General features: G+C 34.9%; 1 protein-coding gene across 2 annotated transcripts in view; it reads right to left on the bottom strand.

Moving 5' to 3' along the window:
* Positions 1-20562, bottom strand: part of MAP4K3 (mitogen-activated protein kinase kinase kinase kinase 3) — a 154400-nt gene that overhangs the window by 104976 nt on the left and 28862 nt on the right. The window lies entirely within an intron of this gene.

The following is a 20562-nucleotide window of genomic DNA, read 5'->3' as shown; positions in this document are numbered from 1 at the left end:
ATAAATTTAATAATGGTAGTAATAAAAGTTAATACACACACAGACCTTAGTATGTGCCAGGCACTATTCTACGTGTTTTTATATCAGTTCATTTAATCCTTACAACAATCTATGAGGTAGGTACTAATATTACTCCTGTGTTGCACATGACGAATCTGAGGCGCAGAGAAGTTAAAGAACTTGCCAAGGTCACACAACTAGAAAGGGATAGTGCTGGGATTCTAACTCAGGCAGTCTGACTCCAGAGTCTGAGTTTTTAAGCATTACACTCCATTGCCATTCATTCAAAGGCTGGTTAAAATTTTGAATTCATGAACTAGCTTTAAACTTTTAAATTTAAAAATCATAGAATAAGAAAAGCAAACACCATTATATAACTGTAAAAACATTCGCCCTGCATCTGTTTAGACACACCTGATGGTACAGTTAAGTACAACTCAATAAAAATCAAATAGATTTTTACAAGCCACATATTAAAAATAAAACATTAAAAAAATCAATCCATAATATTAGATTGCTGGTGTTTACAACTGTAATTATGTATAAATAAGCAGAAACTGTCTTTTCAATTTGTATAAAAATGGCAGTTTCTCTTTGTCAATTTAAAATGTTTTATAATTGGATCAGAATTTTCAAAATAATGTTAAACTATTAACTGAAAATTAATAAACTGATTTTCATATCAACCAGTGAAGACCAATTATGCAATTCCCTGATCACAGAAACATTCATTCATGTGACCAGAATTATTCCCAATTTTAACATTCTCTTATTAATGGACTGGTAAAGATCAGTCAATCATCCACAGGGGATGATAACAGCATTAACAGTGGAATCCTTCTAAGAATAATAAAGCATTAAAAAAATCAGTATTTAAGAAGGTACACATGTGACAGACACAGCCACTGCTGAAATAAAAAATTTACCCTTTTAACTCAAAGAAGAACAAAGAAATTAAAATATATAAATTAAGAAAAAATTAAAGTTTTTAGGAAAATTCATTTCTTTTGGAAAAAAAAACCCATAATAAACACTAATGATGTCGACTTATTATAGGCAGTACAAAACAGACTTGAACTTTTATTTCAAACTAAACTTAATTTCAATTACATGAGACAGACATTTCAAAAAGTGCCAGCTAAGTATTTATTCCTTTCCCTTGGATGAGAAGATAAGATTTTTTTATACATATACACACGTGTGTATATACATATGTGTATGTAATAGAGTAGAAATAAAATTAGAATATCATTCTAGGAGTATATTTTAAAGAGGATAGGGCAGAGTGCACCTGCAAAACATTTAGGTGTATCACATCAATATTAGTCATCAATCTTCTCAAACACCATCAGACTACTTGCCTTTCCTCACCCTGTGATAAATCTTTTCTCTGTTAGGCTCCTCCTTCATACGCTGTCCTTTAACTCACATCTTCACCAAATAAAATAAGACAAGATGCTACTCTCTTCAATTCTTAACTCTATTTAATCTTGCTGTGGTTCTGTTTTCTGTTTATTGAAATGAAATTCAGAGTATGGGTAATTCCATCATAGACTAGCAGAAAAAACAGGAACTCAAAGAAAGCTAGAATGATTATTTTCACAACTGAAATTCTACTCCCAAATGACCACAAGAGGGCACACTTTCTACTGACAACACAAGTTACACAAAGTGTCCAAAATGGCTGTGGTACACAATGTACTCTTCTAAAAATAGATTTACTAATAGTTAACACCAGCATATATTTAACAGAAAAACTGTGACAGTAAACTACTGGTAAGTAGCTTACTAAAGTCAACTGTTTACTATAGGTTTGACTTATGAATATAATTTTTCAAAATTTAAATCAGTTCAGAATTTTCTAAAGAATAACAAGTTTTAAAATTACGGTTCTTTAAAGTCAACAGAAAAACAAGCGAGCAAAAATGATTACTGCTCTTTTTGCCTTCTGAAATATCGTCCATTAAGTAATTTACTTAACAGAATTAAGATAATTCACACAAAGAAAGAAAAATTTAAAAAAAAAACTCAAGAAATCTGAATTTCTAAGCTTTTCAACATGAAAATCCTTATGTTTATTAAAGAGGTGTTAAAGCATTATGATTCATCAAGAATCTTGGTCTTCTAGCTAAAATAAACCATATTTTAGTGTCTCTAAATTCACAGTGGTCAAATTTATAAACAGGTAAATTTAAAAATTAGTATTATCTCTAACTCTGTAACTGCTACTCTTTTTTTCAATCATTCAGAGAAATTTATTAGAAAAAAATCAAAACAAGGTAAATATTGTAAAATATTACCTTAAATACAGTAAAAAAAATATATAATTCAGTATCAGTAATGTAAAATTTCTAGATCTGCCCAGGGCAGAAAACCAAGGATAAATATTCTAAGCTTCTAGACCTAGTCTTCTGCCACATCATTGATTTGACCACTATCACCATTCTGACATGCTCTGAAAGTGATGCTCAGATCATGTTGCTCTTGAGTTTAAAACTCTTCAGGAGTGCACACCATAGCTTTAAAGACACAAATTCAAATTCCCTATCAGAGAATTTAAATTATTCAATAAATATAGCACTTTTTATATTTTATAACAGCTTTATTGAGATATAATTCACGTACCATAAACTTCATCCTTTTAATGTGTACAATTCAGTGGTTTTTAATATATTCACAGTTTTGTAACCATCATTCTCATCTCATTTTGAAATATTTTCATCATCCCAGAAAGAAACCTCCAGACCCATTAGCAGTCACCCCTACTCCTCCCCTCCCCAGTCCCTGACAATTAGTACTGGTCTACTTTCTGTGTCTATGGATTTGATCATTTTCTTGATGATGCTCTTTGAAGCACAAAATTTCTTAATTCTGATGAAGCCCAACTTATCTATTTTACTTATCTATTTTTAGTTGCTTGTGCTTTGGGTATCACAGCTAAGAAACCACTGCCTGGAATCCAAGGTCAGGTTTTTTTCCCTTGTTTTCTTCTAAGAGTTTTTATAGTTTTGGCTCTTCCATGTAGGTCTGTGATCCATTTTGAGTGAATTTTTTATATGATGTCAGGCACGGCTCCAATTTTACTCTTTTGAATGTGGATAGCCAGTTGTGAAATACAGCATTTTATCTATAAAATCATTTACTATCTGACCCCTGTCTATCTTTCTAGTTTCTAATTTGCACTTTATGCTCTAGCCAAACTAAACAACTTGCCATTCCCCAAAGCTATCCACACTTTTGCCCTTTGACACTTACTGCCTAGATAAACTCTTTCCCTAACTCCCAGATGTCTTTTAAAGCTCAGTTTAGGTTATTGTCACTTCCCACAAGCCTTTTCCTGACTCCCATTCAAGTTTAGGCATCCCTTCCTCCACACACACTCCCACAGATCTTGGGTAACCTTTCTCAAATGGGAGTGGGCCCGGAGAGGAAAACCCTGCACATCTAAAGCTGATCTCAGTTCAGAGGAGCTCTTGTAAACTATTACATTTCAAAGCTGCCCCAGAATTCAGTCTGGTTCAGTCAGCCTTTCAGAAGCCATTCATAGCAGCACTAGTGTGGGAAAGGATTTTTCTGTTATGATTGCATATTGATTGCTGAGTTATCTCCAACTATCAAAAAAGCCTTGAGTGTGAGAATGGGTGTAAACAACATAAGAAGCAACCATTACACAGCAAAAAATGTGCTATGTACTATACAAAGTGAATTAAATAACGACTAGTAAAAATCTGATCATCTGTTGTGTACCAAGCACCTCCCAGTATTCGAGGCTTCCTGTTTAGAAAGGGCTGTCCAACATGAGTATGAAGAAAGGTTCTGAAATGGAGGTAAAGAAATGCAAAGTTTAGTCCTGGCTTTGCCAATAATAAGCATTGGGATCTGAGCAAGTAATTTCCCTTACGTCTTCTCCCTCCAATTTAAAAACAAGAAAGTAAAAAACCACAATGTTGTAAATCAACTATACTTCAATTAAAAAGTGAAGAAAAGATTATTTCTAAGATTCTTCTAAAAGTCAACATTTACATCAAATATTAAGTCTAAATTAACAGATTCCAATACTGAACCAGCTGGTTGGTTATCCAAGGAGTTTAAAAGAAAAACAACAAAGACCACCACCATTGATTTCAATCAGCAGATTTAGGATGGGACACAGGAATCCGTATTTAAAGCTACTGAGGTGCTTCTGATGCTCAGCCAGGTTTGGGGACCTGGTCTAAGGCACTGCGTCATGTGAATTTTCCAAAATATAAATACCAACTTCTAAATCTGAAAGGGGTGTTACAGGAGTGGCTTTATGGAAGACATACATTTAAGCAGAGGTTTGAGAGATGGACTGGATTACAACAAACAAAGAAGAGGGGTGGGAAAGAGGGCACAGAAAGAAAAGCATGAGCGAAGGCACAGGGACAGAAGACAGGCTATTTTGAGTATACTGGGCCGGCCAAACCTCTGGGTGCCTCCCATATAAATACTCCCTTTCAGAGGGAAATGGCTAACTCACAGCCCCTGCTGAAGGAAGAGTCTGCTTGCTTCTACAGTTGCTTGGACTAGGCACCAGCCTATTACAAGGGCAACCAATTCATAGGAAGACTGATATCCAGGGTCACATACATTCCTGGTTTGCCCAGGACACTCCCAGGTTATGCCTACTGTCTATCAGAATTATTAACAGTGCTCACTTTCACTCTCAAAATTATAATTACAATTTTATTTAACTTGAATGATAAATTATAAGGTCACTCTACCAATAAACCCTGAGCTGACACAATAAAGGAAGCAGGCCAATCAGATTCTCTAAAATAGAGGTCAGCAAATATGCCTATTTTTATAAATGAAATTTTTCTGGAACACAGCCAGGCTCATTTGTTTAATTACTGTCTATGACTGCTTCCACAATACAATGGTAGAGTTGAGCAGCTGAAATGGAGACCATGTAGCCCACAAAACCTGAAGAATTTACTATCTGGCCCTTTACAGGAAAAAAAGGCTGACCCTCCACGGCAAAAGAGCACTGTCCACTAGAACCTTCTGCATTAGTGGAAATGTTCTACACCTGCACTGTCCACCACAGCACACCATGCCACATGCAGAAACTGATCAGCTGAAATGCGGCTAGCACAACTGAAGCCTGAAATGTATTTACTTTTTGTGTATGCAAGAAAATATTTAAATTAGAAGAGCTTTAAATTTTTTTGAGATATTTAAATTTCTTATTGAGATACAATTCACATATAATGTTGTATTAGTTTTAGGTGTACAACACAATGATTGATATATGTATACATCACAAAATGATTACCACAATAAGTTAACACCCATCACCACCCACGTTACAAGAACTTTTTTGTGTGATAAGAACTTTTAAGATCTGTTCTCTTAGCATCTTTCAAATATACAATACAGTATTGTTAACAATAGTCATGATGCTGTACTTTACATCCTCAGGACTTACTTAGCTTTCAACTGGAAAAAATCAACTTCAAAAAATATAGTTCTAGTAGTTTTAACACATGTATAGATTTGCATAAAGTGACTTAGCCACCATCCGTAAACAGAAAAGTTCCATTACTGCAAAAACTCCCTAGAAAGTTATAGTTTCCCCTCACTCCAACTCCTGGCAACCACTGTATTTGTTCTTTGACACTGCAGTTCTGTCTTTTCAAGAATTTCATGTAAATTAAATCATTATGTAACTTTTTAAGACTATCTTCTTTCATCAAGTTGCTGCATGTATCATTAGTTTGTTCTTTTTTTATTGTTAAGTCGTATGTCACTGTATGGTATGGATATACCACAATTTATTCACTACTAGTGTTGGGACATATTGGCTGTTTTCAGTTTTTGGTAAATACGAATCAAGCCGCTACAAACATCTATGTACAGGTTAGAAAAATACCCAGGAGAGGGACTGGGCCATATGGTAGGTATGTTTAATTTCTTAAGAAACTGTCAAACTCTTTCTACAGGGGCTATACCATTGTTCATTTCCAGCAGCAACGTATGGGGGCCCCAGTTCTTCCAGAACTTCCTTGCCAGAAGTTGGTATTGTACTTTTTAGCCATTTCTAACAGGTATGTAATGATACCTCATGGTGGTTTTCATTTGGATTTCCCTAATGGCTAATGATGCTGAACATCTATTCATGTGCTTATTTGCCATCCTTTGGTGAAGTGTCTTCTAGTCTTTTGTCCAATTTTAATTGGGATGTTTATTTTTTTACTGTTGAGTTTTGAGAGATCTTTATGTATTCTAGATACTAGTTCTTTTTCAGGCATATGATTTGCGTATATTTTTCTCCCAGTCTATAACCTGTCTTCTCATTATCTTAATAGTGTCTTTTGCAGAGCATTATGGACTGAACTGTATGCCTTCAATATTCATATTCATAACCCGCCAGTATCTCAGAATATAACTATTTGAAGACAGGCCTTTAAAGAGGTAGTTAAGGTTAAATGAAGCCATATGGATGGGCTCTAATCCATCGGTACCTACATGTTCTAATGAGAAGAAGAAGAGACATCAGAGATGCGTGTGCACAGAGAAAAGGCCACGTGAGAACACAGCAAGAAGGCAGCCACCTACAACCCAAGGAGAGGCCTCAGGAGAAATCAACCCTAACGACACCCTGATGACTCCCAGTCCCCAGAACTGTAAGAAAATACAATTTCAATTGGGTAAGCCACCCAGTCTGTAGTATGTTGTTATGGCAGCCCTAGCAAACTAATATACTGAGCAAAATTTTACTTTTGATGAAGTCCAATTTATCAATTGTTTTCTTTCATGAATTATGCTTTTGGTGTCATGCCGAAGACCTTGCTTAATCTCAAGTCATAGAGATTTTCTCATGTTTTCTTCTAAGAGAAAAAGTTTCACATTTAGATTTATGATATATTTTGAGTTAATTTTTGTTTAATTTAATTTTGTTTTGTAAAGTTCAGGTGAATGTTCCTTTTGTTTGTTTTTTTGCATTGTAAGCCAAACTGTTCCAACACTATTTGTTGAAAAGATTCTCTTTCTTTCACTGACTTGCCTTTCATCTTTGTCAAAATCATTTGGCTATATTTGTGTGGGTCTCTTTCCGGATTCTATGTATATCCACTGATCTTGTATCTATTTTTTATGCATACCACACACTATTTTGATTACAGCTTTACAGTTAAGTTTTAAAAATCAGACACTGTGATTCCTCCAACTTTACTTTTCCTTTTCGAAGTTGCTTTAGCTAGTATAGGTCCTTTGCCTCTCCATAGAAATTTTAGAATCAGTTTATTCTATATTTATTTTAAAAAATCATGCTGGGATTCTGATTGTAATTATAGATCAATTTGTGGAGAAATGACATCTTTACTATGCAGAATCTTCCAATCCCTGAACACCACTCTCTATTTAGGTTTTCTTTGGTATCTTTCATGAGTGTTTCTATAGTATTTGGCCTATAGAGCCTACACATTATTTTAATTTTGATTTATTTAATAGCCACATGTGCCTAGTGATAACTGTGTTGGCCATCACAGCTCTAAGAAGTCTGAACCACCATGCAATATAATCCAGTGTAATAAGTCAATAAAGAGAAGAGAAAAGAACAAATGCACAGAAAAAAGTTAAGAGACCATGAGAAAGAAACAAATCTCTGAAGCTGCCTTGAGTTCCTGACAATCTTCCAGTTCCATATCACATGTATCCTTACAATAGCCTATCTTTTCTTGAATTAACTTGAATGCCTCTTTGTTTCTTGAAGCCAGACGATTAAAGAGCTAAATTTCTAGGACTATATGATACTAATTTCAAAAAATTAAAAAAAAAACCAGATTGAAACTATCACACTAACTTTTAAAAAAAATGCACTTAACAGCTAACAATTATATTTAGGCATGGAAAATACTCTGACTGATAAAAAGACAGCAATAAGTTACATTTCAAAGTTTAACTTTTAAATTGTTTGGAATTCAAAATAGACTTGTTTCATATCAATAATATTTTTAAATGATAATTGGTAGACCACAAATGTCAATTTAATGGAATAATATGGATAAAACTTAACAGTGGCATTAATTTTGGGAAAACATTAAGGGACCAGGTAACCACATTCCAACTTCCTACTACCGAAGCGACTGCAGCAGCATCTCCAGCCCCAAGGTACTCAAACTTCAGTGCGTACAAAAATCACCTGAGGTTTTGCTTTTGGAAATACGTAAGACTAAACATAAAAATCTTCCCACTACAAATACCTAGATATAGCAGATAAGATACAACAAGTACTCTTCTAAATGCACTGCTGAACTCACAGGGAAAGAAATCTACTGGAGGCAAAAACAAAGAGAAAACAGTAATTAGCTCAAAAACTATCTGTTAAATGCATTTACTGAATGAAATCAGAGTGGTAAGAAACAGCTAACCCATGACCTTAGCTTAAACTTGGAATCTAGAGAGTTGAATTTTAATTTTTATTAGATGCGGTGAAAGCTGGAATTGAGACCAGAGCATAAAAACCAGCAATACCCTTGAAAAGCCATACCCTTCAGCAAATGGAGGGGAGGGAAGGGGTGTCTGTCCACTGACAAAGAGACTGAATTAAAAAACAAAACAAAACAAAACAAGTGTTTGAATCAGGCCTTCTCTGGAATGTGGTTGAAAACTCAAATTCATAATTACAACCTGTTCTCAGTTGAGTATAAATTTATAGTTCTTGCAAGGACCAAGAGTCTCAAGCCAAGATATGAGTCTAAGCTGTTTCTGGGTTGGTGGTAAATCAGGCACCTGTCGGAAAGAGAAGTAAACACACCTACAACCCATGCCCCAGGAGATTCTTAAATTCAGTATTAGCCAAATATGAAATCAAAACAAAATTATAAAATCAAAAAGAAACAAACCACTGGAGTAGCAAAAGTTATAAACAACAAAATTAAATTTGCAAGAAGTCCAAATTTTGGAATTAATAGATACATAATATAAAATTACAATTAAGTATGCTTTAAAAGTATACTGGACTAAAGGAAGGTATTAAATACATGGGCCAGAAACAAGGGGCTAGCAAAAATGACCTGGCAGACAGGAAAAAAGAAGTTCATAGAATTTCTGGAAATAAAAATATACAATCCTTGAAATTAAAAACCTAATTGGAGCAGACACAGAGACAATTAGTAAATCAAATGACAGATCTGAAACAGCAAGGAGAGACAGAGATAGAAGAAAATTTTAAAATCATGATATCTCGTAGAGACATCTCATGAAAGAGAGATTACCATAAGATTCAATTAAAGTTTCAGAAGGAAAGAATAGAAAAAAAAAAAAAATGGAGAGGAAGTAATATTCCAAGAGACTGGCTGAAAAATTTCCAAAATGGATAGAAGATTTAAGACCTCAGACTCAGGAGACCCAAGTCACAAGGATGATAAATAAAAAAGAAATCCATATCCAGACACATCATATGAAGCTGCAAAGCACCAAAGACAAAGAGATGATCTTTAAAACCAATCAGAGAAAAAGGAGTCTGATTATCTACAAAGGAACGACAATTACACTTCTCACAGAAACAATTTAAGTCAGAATAATAAATACTGTGCTGAGAGAAATTAAGTCAACCTAGAATGATATTCCCAGGTGAAAACATCATTCAAGAAACAGGATAAAAAAATGTTACTTGCCAAACAAAAACTGAGTCTACCACGAAAAGGCATACATTTTTCTAAAGTATATTTCAGGATTAAAAAAGAATCAGAAGGAAAGTCTAAAATGCAAGGAGTAAAAAAAATCAAATAAAATGTCAATCTTGGATCAATATAAACAAATACTGATGACTGTGCAGAGTAATAGTAATAATGATAATAATAATATCTAATATATGCAGGTTTTTAAAAGCCAGAACTCAAATATTGAACAAAGTGGCATGTAAATGGGAAGGTGTGATTGACATTTAAGTGCTCTATGGACCGTGTATTGTTTAGGAAGTGTGTAGACTCAGTGAGTAATTTGCAGTCCTAGGTTAGACATATGTATTAACTATTTATTTATTTATTATTAATTAATTAATTAAAGAGTAACTTCTAGATAAGAAATGTAGTATATGGTAGTGACTCTTAATTAAGGAGGATGCTACCCCCAAATGATATTATAGCCAGGAAGTGTCTGGAATGTGTGAAGGCATTCTGAGTTATACCAATAACTGGGGATGACAACAGCATTGGGTAGGTGGGAGCCAAGGATTTTAAACATCCTGCTGTGCCTGCAAAGTGCCACACAATGATACAGTCCTGGCCAAAATGCCAATAGCCCTACACTGAGAAATACTGTATACACCTTCCAAAAATGAATTTCCAATTCAGCATGGAATATAAACAATTCAGTAAAAATCACCTTAGATATGCTTTTAATGCACAGATTCTTGGGCTTCATACATAACAGATTCTGAATCAACAGGGCTGAGATGAGACCCAGGAACCCATGATTTTAATAACCACACAGGTGACTGTGATGCACTTGTCCATCAATGACACTTTTGAGAAACACTGCAACCTAATGAGGGTGAAGCGGAAGATGAATGGGGTTTCAGAGACTCCTGAGACAGGGAGAGTCTCTGGAGCAAGAGATGCCCAGTGCTCAGGAGAAATCCAGCAGCAGGGAGCACGTGGCGGCAGAAGTTCACAGGCACATACCATAAGGTGTCTCCAAGTCAGAAACTGCAGATTAGAAGGGAAAGTATTCTTCTAAACTTAGTAACAATATAAGTAGAACAGTGCTTTCTCATTACGTAAGATGCTTTTTCATTTAAATACTGGAAATGAAAATACAATAGAATGGTTCAGGACACCATCAGTTAAACAATTCAATCCACAACCTACAAGTGGACCACCTATAAAACAGATGGGAAGGTCTTTCTTTAGAAGTCCTGGCCATACCCCGACCTACACCCCTTGAGTAAGTGCTCTTCATATATCAATTCCTAACAGTTGGCATGCGACTGCAATGGAGCAGCAGAATAGTATTTCTAAAAGATAATAAATATGTTCTGGAGAAAAAAAAAGAGTTAAGTAAGTAGCCACTGTATTCTCCTCCTAGAGATTTACAATGCACAACAGTACATTAAAAGATTCTGAAGATTCTACAGTAAGAACTTGCCTGACTCCCCATTTCCCTCCAAGATCTGATTAAGGACTCCCAACATTTCCCTGTCTTTAGTAGGAAATTTAAGATTTATAAAAATATATTCAGTGCTGTATCTGTGGTGCCTAGGACAATGTCTGGAACACAACAGGCACTTAAAAGATGTCTGCTGAATGAGTAATTAAAATCAGATGCACGCAGTAAATGTTTAAAAACCAGTCTGGGGGACAAGGGCAGAGCAAACCTTGACTGGCAGTATGCATTTTGGCCTTGTAAACACTCCTACCATGGCAATCACAAGGTACCAACTGGACATCTCTGAACACTGGCTTAGGAAGAGACGCTCATTATTTCACTGGCACAAAAAGGCTCAGGGACACCGACAATTAAAATGCTAAAATATAGGGGGTATATAGCTCAGTGGTAGAGTGCAAGCCTAGCACTCTAGCAAGCACAAGGTCCTCAGTTCAATTCCCAGTACCTCCATTAAATAAATAAACAAATAAACCTAATCCTCCCAACAAAATGCTAAAATGTAGCTTCTTTTATGCAAATACAGAATACCACCTTACTAATCAGTATTCAGAGTAATGAAGTCTGAGTTTTCCAGATAATGGGATAATGTTAAATGGCAAATGTGTATTTTTTTAATTCAAAGAAATACTGTGTATTTATTAGTGTGCAGTACAAATTCTAGCATTTTCTGTTAACTTAGTATTGTCAATTATCTATAAACTCATACAATGATGCTCTTAAAGGCTACTGAGGTATGGAAAGCTACCTGCCCCTTTACTAAATCATGGATTCTTAACCTGGACCCAAGGATGGGCTTCAAAGAACCCAAGAATTCCCTGACTCTGAATGTAAACGGATACATGTTTACACATCTTTTTAGGAAGAAAGTCTACAACTTCCATTGGGTAATCCCAAAGGTATCCCTAACCCAGAGGTTAAGAAGCACATCTCCAAATATATCTGACTGTTCTGCTTGCTTTCTGAAGGATTTTGGTTTCTCCCTCTCTCATTAGGTTGTCAGTGGTTACTTCTCACTGCCAGTGTGCTGCTTAGGACGTTCTCACCTCCTAATTGCTCTGGGTTAGAGAAACTGATAAGTGAACTTGTTAGAAAATGTATTTTAATTAAATCACTGAGGAATTTACTTACAAATATAGTGAACAAAAAAATAAAACCATGAAAACTGGTGGCAAATATACGTCAAATTAACTGAATATTCTCAATGCAGATAATCAGTGGTCCAGATTAATTATAAAACACACAAAATATTCTACCCTCTCACTAGAAGCCATCTGCATATTTTAAGAAAATTTCTACCTTACAAAAGAGTATATCCTTCAAATACATCAGTCATGAAGCCTAGCACCTATCCATTTGAGAACCTCATTTTTGCTTGTAATAATCAGAATTCAACCATTTTTTAAAAAGCTATGTAACTGTCAACTTCATCTTTTAAATCTGAAAGTCTGTTTAGATCTGGGATGAGTGAACAAATTACTGGAATATGTGCCTGGATGAGGGCTAGATTGATATCTTTCACTAAAATCTGTGCTATTAAGACATAAGCTTTTTTCATGACACAAAATTCAATACATTTATAAGACAAATAGGCTAACTTTGCTTCATGAAATCTATGAATGTTACTTTCACAAAGCACTCTCAGCAACGACATGAAACACTTTTATTATTATTATATAAAAAATTTTCTACTATCATTCCTCCTTTCACTAAAAGCTCACCTATTACAGGAGAATGACCAATATGAATACCTCTCTTTTCACATTTCTCCTCTGTCCCCAAAACCCTTCAGCCGCATCTCATTTGCTTCTGTTATTGCAGAAGTTACTTCAATTATACTTTGATGATCTCAGAGGATAAACTGAGAAGAGGCCAACAGAAGGCAGGACAACCTCTAAGGACATATTGTATTAGAGTAGGCCTTAAATGATGACTGCCTGAACTAAAGTAATTTAATGGGAATGGACAGGAATGGTTTAAAAAAATGCTTCTGTATTCCAAATTTTCTGGCTTGTGGTTGTCCAGAGCCAAAATCAACAAGACTCACATTAAATTTGTTTAAGCAACTATTTTCAAGAATTAAACAGCTGCACTGTCAATCTAGAGGTGTCCAGAACAGTCCTCGAAGGCAGGGCCACAGTGGAGTAGGACCATTCCTCCCCAGTAAAGCTGGACCTGAGCTCATGCAGGCTGCCAAGTATCCAGACAGCATATCCTCAAATAAGTTATAAAAGAGCTTGGCCAGATGGGCAGGAAAAAAAAATGTAAGAGCAGATTATGGAAAAAAGACCAATTCAGAGAATAAGACAGGGAGAATGTGTTTATGAGGCCAAACTTAAGACCAAGTAGAGACAGGCATGGTAGAGGTTAGAAACCCAGATCATTGACAATAACTGAAACTGATGTCACCAATGCTGATGAATATTATTTTCAGGTACCACGTTCTGGTGGGACAGCTTGTGGCTTCTCATGATAATCTCACAATGGTCTTTAAGGGCTAAAGCAAGGAAACTGGACAATGAAAAGTAGCAACATATTTGACCACATACAAATTAAGAATTCTACATGGGAAAATAAATATATGGAAAATAGACAAAGGGAAATATTAAAAAGCAACTTATAGAAAAAATCTAAACAATAAATTACTAAAAAATTACCAACCTCAGTAAAAACCAAAGAATGCAAATTAACACAATAAATACATATCCTAGCATATCAGTTTTGTAAAATTCAAATGAATGAATGACATGAATGGATGGAAAAAACACATGGAAAATGAAGATCCCCACATGTTCAGGATGGGGGTATATAATGGAACAATAATTTTTAAAGGAACAATTTTTAATATAACCATTTAAAAACACATACCCTTTGACCTAACAATTTCACTTCTAACAAGCTATTCCACAAATATTCTACAAAATGTACAAAGATATGTATATATAAATGCTTGCTGCAGCAAAGGTTATAAGAAAACTAAAAACAACCTAAATGTCCACTATAAGGAAAATGATTAAATTATGGTAAACTCATACTATGAAATCCCACAGGAGCCTTATGTACTGACAGAATGAGATTTCCATAACATGGTACTGAAATAGAAGAGCAAGATGCATGATAAGACAGTATTAAAAATAAAACATGTATGAGTATGCAGCATACACACATGTAGAAAAACATTAGAAATGAATACATAAATCAGCAACCAGTGGTTAGATACAGATAACAGGAAGGAGGTGAGAGGAAAGGACTTCCACTTTTTTTAGTTTTGATTTTTTAAAGCATACATTATTTAAGGAACAAAAAGAAGCATAAGTATAACATGTTGTGCTAATAACTTTCAAAAGCACAACAATCTATATACAACATAAAGAATTGCAAACAAGAAACTGATGATACAATTCATCTACAATTTCATCTACATTATTCAAAGTACTAGCAGATTCTCAGTCTCTCAACCTCTGAAGGCTTTAAGTGGTACCATGTCACACACAGAGCCAAATAGAAGCACAAAGATTTTAGTTTTATGGTTTTACATGAAAACATAAGAGAATGTCCCTAAAGCTTCTAATTCAAAAGGCACAAATTTATATGAAGCCATGCAACTTTGCTAAACCACATGTATTTTCTAGTTAGTAATCTTGGCATTTCAAAGCATGCATATTTAAAGATGAAATATTATAAGAAAAACAACAACTCATGAGACTGACAGAAGGATTACGTTACTTTATCAGAGCACTCATTTCAGTTCATGGTCTAACAGTTTCGCAATGCTGATACCAGGCTCTTTCAGTGATTTTTGCCAATTTCCACTCCAGTAACAATTCCTAGTGTGAAGCAGATGAAAACCAGCAACCTCTTTCATGTGTGTTAATAATATCAGATAGGCTCAAAAAGTATAATCAATCTTTGATGATTACAAAATATCCTACAACCTTCAAAAAGTACCATATTTGCTAATTAGAACAAGCTAATAACACTTGAATAAGGTGTTTTGTTCCTAAAATGGTTTGTTTTTGGATATCTTTAATAAAATATTAACTCACACCACTAGTATATTTTTAGCATCCCAATACAACAGGATATTTGTTTTACATAATTTTACAGCTTTCCTACCTGGAAATATTTTGTCCCTGATTCAACAAATGCACCATGGTGCTACTCAGAATATGATGATGGTACCACGCCAGCAATGAACTCGAAAGAACTGCCTCTCACCAAGCACTCACTATGTGCCTGGCATTGTGCCAGAGCTTTATGTGCAAAGCTTATTTACTCCACAATGACCCTATGAGGTAGGCTTTATTATTAAATCTATCTTATAGATGACATAACTGGCACTCAGAGAAGTTAACAAATTTGAACCCAGGCTGTCTTGATTCCAAAAAGCTATGTTCTTAATCACCAAGTTACCCATAACCAGGAATGTTACTCAAAAAAAGATTATTTGAAAATGAATGTTCATTATGCAGACACCACATACACTGTCAATTGCCATAAATAAAATTAAAGATTCAGCTGTGAATTTCGCTTGTGCCTAGATTTCATTTTTGAGAAAAAACATTAGAGAAAGCTTAACAATGCATCAATTGCTTCACTTAACAAATACCGAGTGCCAGGCTCTATGCAGTATGTTCTTTATAATGAGCTCTTGGGGGAAGATAGTCTAACATGGAAGAAAAACAAATACAGAACTGGAACTCGTGATATGTGCTGTAGGAATAACTGGGAATCTTCTTTAGATAATCAGGAAGTTGGGGATGGGTTCTCTGATGATACAATTGGGATCTGATATTATGCATAAAATATGTCTTTTGATCAAGATTTTATACTTCTGAAGGACAAACACATTAAAAAAAAAACAACACTTTTATTTCCTAACTCTTAGTAACCTAAAGCAAAAAACAAATGATTGGATCCACTGTTACAGTAGCCAGAATCTATCATTTTAGTTAAGAGCAAATACAACGCTGGTAGTTCAGCCACACACTGATGAAATGAAACAACTCTCTAGCATTCCGACATCTTGTTTAAAAAAAAAAAGAAAGAAAGAAAGGTGATGCCATTGTTTCCATTCAAGAAATAACACCAACTCACAATGAAGTACTAATATCATAACGTGCAATAAACCCAATTGCAAGGGGCTCTCAATGTGTGAAAAACACCACAGAGTGGGAAATAACCTGCTGTTGACAAAACTAAAACAAGTACATAAAAAGTGGATTTTATGAAACAACCTACACACATATAGACATTTTTAACTCATAATGGCTTTAATTAGGCTATAGTAAGTAGCTTTTTCCATTACCTGATAATACTGGCTCTGGTTTACTTTGTCAATCAATACATCCAGTCAACCATCAGATTTTCACTAATTACATTATATCTAAAAAGGAAAGTGGAATGCCTCTGAAACTTTTCTCTTATACAAAAGAGGAATTACATACTTTGACTTGTCTGGACTACACTATCAGCTTACTTTCTCGCTTTTCAGTGCCACTCAGTTTGTCTCTAATACTTCACTGCCTTTGTTTTTTCAGGCTGAATGTAATTTCCCAAATGTAAGGCCAAACATATTACCCTACTTGTCCCTTATCATTTACTGCTGTGACATAACAAGACTTTTGCTAAAATCTACTGTGGCATTTTACACGTACTCCAATGTTCAATCTTCTCACTTTTCTCACACTCATCATACAAGGAATCAGAAATCCAATGCTACATTACAAACGGCTTGGAAAATATTGTGTCAAATAATTCTCCCCATTTGTTTAGTGAAAAAAAAAGAGAGAGAGAGAGAAAGAAAAAAAGGAGGGACTGAGATCTCAATTACTCTTCAAAGTATTTTCTGATATATCGGCTTTATTTAAAACCTGAAAAAACTCAGTATCCGCAAGACTAGAGCTGTTTAAAAAGCCCCTGACAGCCTAATACACCAGAGTACTCTCGGGTAAATAAAAGACAATACAGTTTACATTTCTGAACTTCTAGGAATAGTTTCTTACTCAAGACAATGTATTTTAGCTTCAAGCTTTTAATAGAGCAGAAAGCACTTTTCATAAAACAATTTTAGCAAATATACTAGCCCAGAAACAGTATCCTCTCTTCACTTATAAAAGACCATGCTTACCATCTGAGAGATATAGATTATTTTTCTAAAATGTGAAAGATCATAAAATTCTTAAAGTAGGGCCTAGCATTGCAAAGTCTTGATCAGTCACAGTATAAACCTGCCTTGAAACACTCTTACAGGTTCCCTATACTTGCTATTTGTATAAAGAAAAAAGAACTGTATTACACCAGATGAAGCTTTTATGAGATATATTATAGATACATTACTAAATTATTCAAAAACAAACATACTCAGTTATTTGACTTAAGTTGCATCAATTACCAGTAAATGTTTGGATTTCATAACCCCCTTAACACACCCAAATTTCAAATCAAAGAAATGATTCCTTCTCAACTTGCTAGGGTTCATATCTACACTAGAGGTGCAGTGTAATAAGGTTTCTCAACCAAGACTTTAGTACCAAAAAAGATCTTTTTAATTAAAAAGCTATATAGTACCCACCAACTCTTTCAAATGCGTTTCAAAGGAATACTAAAAATTACCGACCACAAACACAAGGGAATTCAGTAAGACAGTAAGCCATAAAATGAATATACAGAAACAGCCTTCATATATACATATATGCAAACAACAACACAAGATTGAAAGGAAGAAGAGACCTCATTTCAAATAAGAAAAGTAAAATATTTGTACATTTTCACTTAACTAGAATGTGCAACTAATGAAGAAAACTTTTAAAAACCTTTAAAAATGAAAATAGAATTGAATGAAGGGAAAGCTATAATCATATTCTTGGAGAGAGAGACTAAACATCATAAAGGCATCAATTTTTCTTACGGTTATTTATGATTTACACAAACCCAGTAAAAATACCAACTTATTTTTCCTCCAGGAACTAGACAGGCTGATTCTAAAGAACTTACTGAAAAATAAATAAGCAATAATTGGCAGGGAAACTCTGAAAAAGATAAGCAAACAACTCTAACAGATATTAAAGCATCTTTTGTAAAGCCCCAAGAGTTAAAACAGTGTAGAAGTGGCAAATGAATGAGACAGATCAAGGGATATATAAAGTCCAGAAACAGAGCCGAAGTTTCCAGAAATAGACAATCTGATAGAAAATGTAAGCATATAAGATCCTTAACCTAACTCACAATAACAGAAATGCAAATTAAAAAAAAATACACTGAGATAGCATTTCTCATCACAGGCAAAATCTGATGTAAATCCAACCACACTCTCATCAACCTGTGGGGATACAGGTGCTCAAAGGCCCCTTACAAACTACTGGGAGGAATGCAAAATGCACAACCCTTCTACAAAGGGAATCCAATAATATTTACCAAAATTACAGGTGCATTTACTCTTTTACCTAGGAAACATTTCTAGGAACCTAAATAAGATACCTACATACATAGGAAATAACAAATTAATAATAAGGTTACTCTTTACAAAACTATTTGTAATAGCAAAAAACTAAACACATTCAAGTGCTTGGCAACAGAGAACTGGTTGAATAAACTATGCCACATACACACAACTGAATACTATGCAGTCAAAACCAAACAAATAAAAAGAAAGATCTTTATGTACTGATATGGAGAGAGCTCCAAAGAATAAAAATGAAAAACAAAATAAAACTACAAAGTGAAGAATATTAGTATGTTACTTTTTGAGTGAAAGGACAAGGAAAACAAGAATACACATTTGATTAGCTATCTGCATAAAGAAAGTTGGAAAGAATAAACAGAAATCTGTAAAAACAATTACATGCTTGGGAGAGGATTGGATGGGGATGGGTAGGAGCAAGTCTTCTCAAGGTACATACATTGTTTAAAACAGCATTTTGATTTCTGAAACATGTAAATAAATATATTCTCTATTCTAAAAATTATAAGTCAACAATTAAACTTGAAATTAAAAGATAACAGGAACTTGGTGATTTGGTTAATGTTTGGTCAAAAAATTTATTGGACCATGGTATAAGCCTTTCCTCTGAGTGATATTTAAAGGAATAATTGATCACTGTGTGAAACATCAATGCAATCAAATCTGTCTATATCCTCATACCAAATTTCAAAGCAATCTATTAAAACCAGAGGACCTCTGGCACTTTGAAAACTTACATTGCAAAAAGCACACTATAGGCCTAGATGGAGACACAGTTGCACTTCACATGTCAGTAAGAAGTCAGCAGGCAGAGCAAACGCTTTTGTCAGGCAGTAAATGCTTCTGACAATGTAGACAAAGGCTTTAATAATAGCCAGCTCAGTGCAGGTCAGGTTAGGATTATGCTAAAACTGGCAGGGTGGAAGTGGTATGTGGCAGCTTTCTAACCAGTCAAGGAATGAAAGAATAAGAGGAAAGGCCACTCCAGTGTTTGCCACAGTCACTTCTCCCAGAGAACAAAAAAGGACACAGGGAAGCACCTTTCTTCCATCTTTGGGGTAACTAGGGGTTTTGTTTAGAACCAGGAGAGGAAAGCAAATTCTACCTTTAGCACCTCACTAACATAAGTCGAAGTGGCCCATTTAAAAAGAATTTTAGGGACTAATTAGTGAAATGAAAGGTAAGATGGAAGGCTGCCCCAGCTGCCTGGGAGCAGGGTCAGATAAACCTGGCAATGACTTCTAGAGAATCAGAATCCAAGTCACAGTCACATCACTCAGAGAAATCTGAGTACTTACAAAGAACTGTGCCAAAAATTTAAGGGCTCTGATTACAAGCATACGTTTTAGTGTGTATTACAAGAGGCTGCTCTGAGTAGGATCTTTGTTCTCCTATCTAAGATCTAGCTGGGTAAATAATATTTATGTGGGGGTGGGTTTAATCTGATTTTTTTAAAGGTATTTTATATTTCTGGGTATGTTTAAAGGCATATTCACAAAAACAAAACCAAGCTGGTGTTTAGAAACAAGAACCCAGTTCTGCAGCAACATAAGCAGACAATTTAGCAAGAACCCTCTTCAGAGTTCAAGACCCAACTAGACAATGCCACTTGTCCCCCGTATACCTCAACTTCCACCCTCCCCCTCACCAAATCCTGCATTCCTCAGGTGTAACACTACTGGGCAATAAAATACCATCCAAACTAGAATCCTATAACCCAATACCTTAACCTTTCTCTGAGACTCCCCACCTCTCATTCACAGGATGATAAATGTCTGCTCAATCTTCTTACTGCTGTTTCCACTCCTAGTGCCCCAAGGTGCAGGCCACTATCATCTCCTCTCTGGAATACTGCAACGGTTTCCAACCTGGACTCTGTCTTGACTTTTACAATCCACGCATCCACCAGGCTTTCACTTTTATTAGAATGAATTGCTCATAACATTCCCTTATGAGTTTAAAAATAT

This window comes from Camelus dromedarius, chromosome 15 (assembly GCF_036321535.1).
Source record: "Camelus dromedarius isolate mCamDro1 chromosome 15, mCamDro1.pat, whole genome shotgun sequence".
NCBI lineage: Eukaryota > Metazoa > Chordata > Mammalia > Artiodactyla > Camelidae > Camelus > Camelus dromedarius.
This window is presented reverse-complemented; position numbering and strand designations above follow the sequence as displayed.